Here is a 5,922-nt window from a genome sequence, read left to right on the forward strand (position 1 = left end):
TAATAGTTTTATAGAGTACACGTTGTCTAAGGAAGGTACAGGTTTATGAATGTCGTGACCAATTTCTCTAGCGTTAAAGCTTCTCTCAGCACCGGTGTTGACAGCATATATAAACATTATGGTTGATGAACGAGAATGTGATGATTTTCATGGAAAACGAAGATGAACAAGGTATAATGGCAACTCAAACAAAATCTGATATTTGATCAAAAGGGTTGGTACAAACTCCCAGACGGGTGTGTCTCACAGGAACAGATGAAGTGCAGTTCGCGTCGATGCGTTCAAAGTTGGTTGGTAATGTTTGTGGGTATAATGAAAATGATTGTCGCTTAAGAATAGTATGTTAGAACAAAATGATGAGGGATATGGAAACGGGTAGTATTACTAGTAGCAATGAGTGGTGGCGTTAGTGATAAGTAGCAATGGGTTGTGATAAGCAGTGATGATAGTAGTGACGTATAAGTTTTTAGATATCATGCTCACATCATAAGTATATGCACATGTACTCTAATACACCCAATAAGGCATAATGGTCTTCAGTCGGTAGGCTCGTGTTGGAAAACAAAATCATGGACGGCGGATGGCTGAATGATAGGTAAGTTGGTAGTCGAGTAGACAATATCTACTACGTATTGTGAGGGCGGTTACCAGGAATCCTCCTCTAAAGACGTATCAGAATTGAGTTTTGATGCACAGTAGTGAGTAGTAAAGCGTGGATGTGTTAATAGTGATGAGTAGTGCTTGGTAGTGGTAAGCAGTAATGATTAGTATTGAGTAGTAGCAAGGGGTAATAGTAAGTAGTATTTAGTAATGACAAGCGGTGAGAAGTAGTGATCAGTCATGACTAGCAGTCAGAGGCAGCGTGGAGTAGTAGTTAGCAGCAATAAACAGTACTGAGTAGTGGTATGAGATGACGAGTATGTTTAAGTAGTGTCTTTGTAGTGACGGGTGGTGATCGGTGGTGGCAGGAAGTGTCGAGCGGTGAGGAGTGGTGTCATGCTTACAAGTTACTTATAAGTTATAATAACAATTAGTTTGCACAGTGTAAGTCTCTACTCATATTTAAGGTTATACAGTTTGTGTTCACAACGGTGTTTATCCAAGTAACCTACTTGACTCGCTCTCAATTTCTTATTTTGCGATGTCGGAACTTCTATATGAGTCATCGTAATGTAATCCCAGTCATTACATTACGCTATCTCACATATCCATTCGACATCACTCCATAAGTTCAAGGTGGCGTGGTCAACTTAATTTAGTTAAATATGGCTTCAGGTGTACGTAGGTGTTTCGTTATATAGTATATTTAGTCCAAGTCCATGTCGCATGGTATAAGGCGTATATATATGTGGTGTAATATGTAGCCCTACATGTAGCATTGTGAAGCAAATAGTGCAGGTATGGTGTATAAAAGTCGTCCAAGACACACGGCTATAGACTAGACTTCACTAATGCGCCCTACGGTTAGACACACTAATGTATCCTAGTTCCCTATAGCCACAGCTCTGATACCAAATGTAACACTCCGTCAAATACCTTTAACGGAATGTTAACTCTGGTCCCAGTGCTTGGCTTGACTTCTACGTAACACCAATGTTCTACAGCGGAAGCAATTAATACCTGAGAATAAAACACGCAAAACGGGTCAACAATAATGTTGAGTGAATCTACAGGTTTTGGGTAAACAATACAGTATGGTTAAGAAATAACATTTCGAAAACGTTTACTAGCGAAAGACCACCAAAGTTTAATGTTAAAGTTTTTAGACAACACCGTTTCTCGTTTCAAAAGTTTGTTGACACTACCATGTCAAATTTCAAACATTTGTAGACAACACCCTGTCAAGTTTTATCTCATTTGCTCGTAAGCCACAGTTTAAATATCGTTGTATAGTATCTGAAAAACAGTTATCAGAAAAATAGTTTAGTTTCCTTGACCACGAGATTCTATCGCTGCATACACCGAGCACCTGAATACTAGCATTAACCCGAGTATAGAAGCCATTATACCCGCCTTTACCTCCTAAAATGTTATACACTTGTTCAAATGTATTTAATGTTCAAAATAAATGCACCACTACTTTTGTAGTGGGTGAGGTTGTCAACCTAACGGATCCGTCCATCTAAATTGTGCTTACACCGATGGTATTAAAAGTATTCAAGCTAGAGGCTTTTTGAACAAACTCATTATGCATATGTGTAGTACTCATGTCAATATAAAATTAATTGAAAATGTAAATATAACAGCGTGTATTCTCATCCCTGAAAACATGTAAAAAGCGGGACTGTAGACTCACCTTTGAATAAAGCTCGGAATGAAAGACAAACGACTTGTATGGTTTAGACCCGAGAAATGTAACCTAAGTATATGTATTTAGGTTGGTCAATATATGTATCTTTAACATGTGTGGTTTCATAGTGTACGTTGTCTTATTGCTCGACTCGACGCATTTCAAAGTAAAAGTTAACTATATCATGCAAGTCAAACAAAGTCAACCGAAGTCAAACCGAAAGTCAAACTTGGTCAAAGTAGTCAACTGAAGTCAACATCAGTAGGTTCATGTCAAATATTGGTCAATAAGTCAAACCTAAGTCAAACAATACGTTTTAGGTCATGAATGATCATTTTCACAATTTCAGTTTATCGTCATGCACAAAATTTATGAACACGTAGCATACTTAGCACATTATCTCATAGTAAAAAATTCAAGTAAATATGAAAAAATCCAGATCATAAATATACTTAAAATCGATTCCAAAAAGTCCGGCCAGGGACTCATACGATAATTAAAAGTCAGGAATCAGAAGGGATATATTTGGGGTTTGCCAAGTCCATTTCTGACCGCGCACTGTTTTCATTTTGGCTATAACCGGATTTAGGAACATGCAATTGATACAAGAACAGTGGACATAGTTCAAGGACAAATCAAAGTAATAAATATAAAAAATCTAGCAACTTTTGTTTAGCCAATTTGTACAGTTTATTCGTGCAAGTTGAACATTCAGTTTTCAGCTCATATCAGAATTCACATAAAGTATGGCTCTATTGTGCCCAATGTATAAGGTTTTGGAGATTGACATAAACTAAAAATAAGTCACATATCATGTTAAGTTTCATTTTCCAGAAGCATACATGCTCAAACAATTCACATAATTCACAGAGTACAAAACCGTGATCAATTTACAGATTCGATTCTCATTTAGTTAGTCACATTCGTATACGATTATCTGAAGATCTAGATACAATTAGCCTATGATATCTACATGAAAGATGAATTAATTTTTGTCTAATTTTCAAATATGTAAAGCTTTAATCACAGAAGTTAACACATTTTATCATACAAGGTTATTTTCATGCAAGTGCTGTATAAAACTACATTTACACTAATTCTAGCATATCTCGGGCTATACATAAGCAAACTACATGATATCCTAGTCTAACTTGAGTGTTTTTAAATTATATTTCCAGTGGTATAAGTCTCACATGCGAATTTGTTTTCTATCAAGACCAGATTTCTGATTAAGCAACAAAAACACAACGATAATTCAAATCGACATAACTTAATCATACGGAAACGAAATCAAGTGAATCCAAAGCCTAAACTCAATAGTTTTTTGCAAGGAATCTGATTATAACATAATAATTAACATTTGAAAAACTTAATTTTTTTGATCAAGCAAATACAAATTCGTTTTTATACCCTAGCGCATCAAACAATCAAATTAACGATTACAATTAACACGTACGCGTATAGACTTGAGCAATTGACAACATAACTATGAAACTTTATAAAAATCAAAATTTTAAGAATTAGGGTTCATGCAAATATACCTTAGATCATTAAAAGAATTATATCAACGCGTAGAGGAGATCGAGAATTGCAAGTTTGATGTTCAAGGCTTAAGCAAAAATTGAATTTTTGATGGTGGTATTGGTGGTGGAAGTCGACGGCAGCCCAAGGGGAGGGAGGAGCCAAAAAGTCGACTGGTATTTTTGTTTGTGAGGGTTTACAGTGTTTTTAGGTTACTAGTTAATTTATATCAAGCCCTATCTCTTCTAATTAACACTTAAGTCCCTCAAGTTACAAGTTTTAGACATAAAAGGGGGGTGGGGAGGGGGTTTCGGCCGATGGGCCCCATGGGAGTGTTCCCGGGCTCGTATTTTGCAATTCCATGAAATCGTGGTCCGTTTTAAGTGTCGTTTAGTCGTACCGAAAGCCCGAAACGCTAACCCGATCGTTAAACGCAACCAATTGTTTAATTTATTTAAAACCCAATAAATTAAATATTTTAAAAAGTTAATAATTAATAAAATTAATTATTAAAATAAACCTGAGCGTTTCGTTGCTCAAAAAGCTATTATCAAAATCGTATCGTTTTTATCGTATTTCATTATCCGAAATATTTATTTGAATTAATATCAATCCATATCAATTATTGTAACCCTCCAAAGATCAAGTACGCATTTATTACACATAAACACATAAAAATTAAATAATCGCCGTTAAATAATCTAACGGAAGGTTAACGAAAGTAACAGAAAAATCAGGGTTGTTACATTAAAGTTGCACCTTGGAAAGGCGTTGTTCGATTTGGTAAACGAGGGAAATTAAATCCAAGGTATATTGGACCATTCAAGATTGTTGATCGTGTCGGACCAGTTGCTTACCGACTTGAATTACCTCAACAACACGCGGCTGTACATAACACTTTCCACATCTCGAATTTGAAGAAATATTTTGCAAAAGAAGATCTCACTCTTTCGTTAGACGAAATCCAAATCAATGAAAAACTTCAATTCATCGAAGAACCCGTCGAAATAATGGATCGTGAGGTTAAAAGACTTAAGCAAAACAAGATACCAATTGTTAAGGTTCGATGGAATGCTCGTAGAGGACCTGAGTTCACATGGAAACGAGAAGATCAGATGAAGAAGAAATACCCGCACCTATTTCCAGAAGATACGTCAACACCTCCAACTGCTTAAATTTTCGGGACGAAATTTATTTAACGAGTAGGTACTGTAGTGACCCGAACTTTTCCATGTTTATATATATTAAATGAAATGGATATTTACATGATTAAGTGTTTCCAACATGTTAAGCAATCAAACTTGTTAAGACTTGATTTATTGAAATAGGTTTCATATAGACAATTGACCACCCAAGTTGACAAGCGATTCACGAACGTTAAAACTTGTAAAAACTATATGATGACATATATATGGTTATATATATATAATTAACATGATATTATGATAAGTATGTACCTCATTAAGTATTTTAACAATGAGTTATATATATAAAAATAAGACTATTGATTTAAGAAACTCGAAAACGATATATATAACGATTATCGTTATAACAACGTCTTACTAATTACATATGAATAATTTTAAGATATTGATACACTATATATAAACATGATAAATGATAAGTAAACATATCATTAAGTATATTAACAATGAACTACATATGTAAAAACAAGACTACTAACTTAAGGTTTTCGAAACGAGACATATATGTAACGATTATCGTTGTAACGACATTTAAATGTATATATATCATATTAAGATATATTAATACATCATAATATCATGATAATGTAATAATTTAACATCTCATTAGACATAATAAACAATGAGTTAACAACATTTAACAAGATCGTTAACTTAAAGGTTTCAAAACAACATTTACATTTACATTTACATGTAACGACTAACGATGACTTAACGAATCCGTTAAAATGTATATACATGTAGTGTTTTAATATGTATTCATACACTTTTGAAAGACTTCAAGACATTTATCAAAGTACTTCTACTTAACAAAAATGCTTACAATTACATCCTCATTCATTTTCATCAACAATTCTACTCGTATGCACTCGTATTTGTACTCGTACAATACACAGCTTCTAAATG

This window comes from Rutidosis leptorrhynchoides, chromosome 1 (assembly GCF_046630445.1).
Source record: "Rutidosis leptorrhynchoides isolate AG116_Rl617_1_P2 chromosome 1, CSIRO_AGI_Rlap_v1, whole genome shotgun sequence".
In the NCBI taxonomy this organism is placed as follows: Eukaryota; Viridiplantae; Streptophyta; class Magnoliopsida; order Asterales; family Asteraceae; genus Rutidosis; species Rutidosis leptorrhynchoides.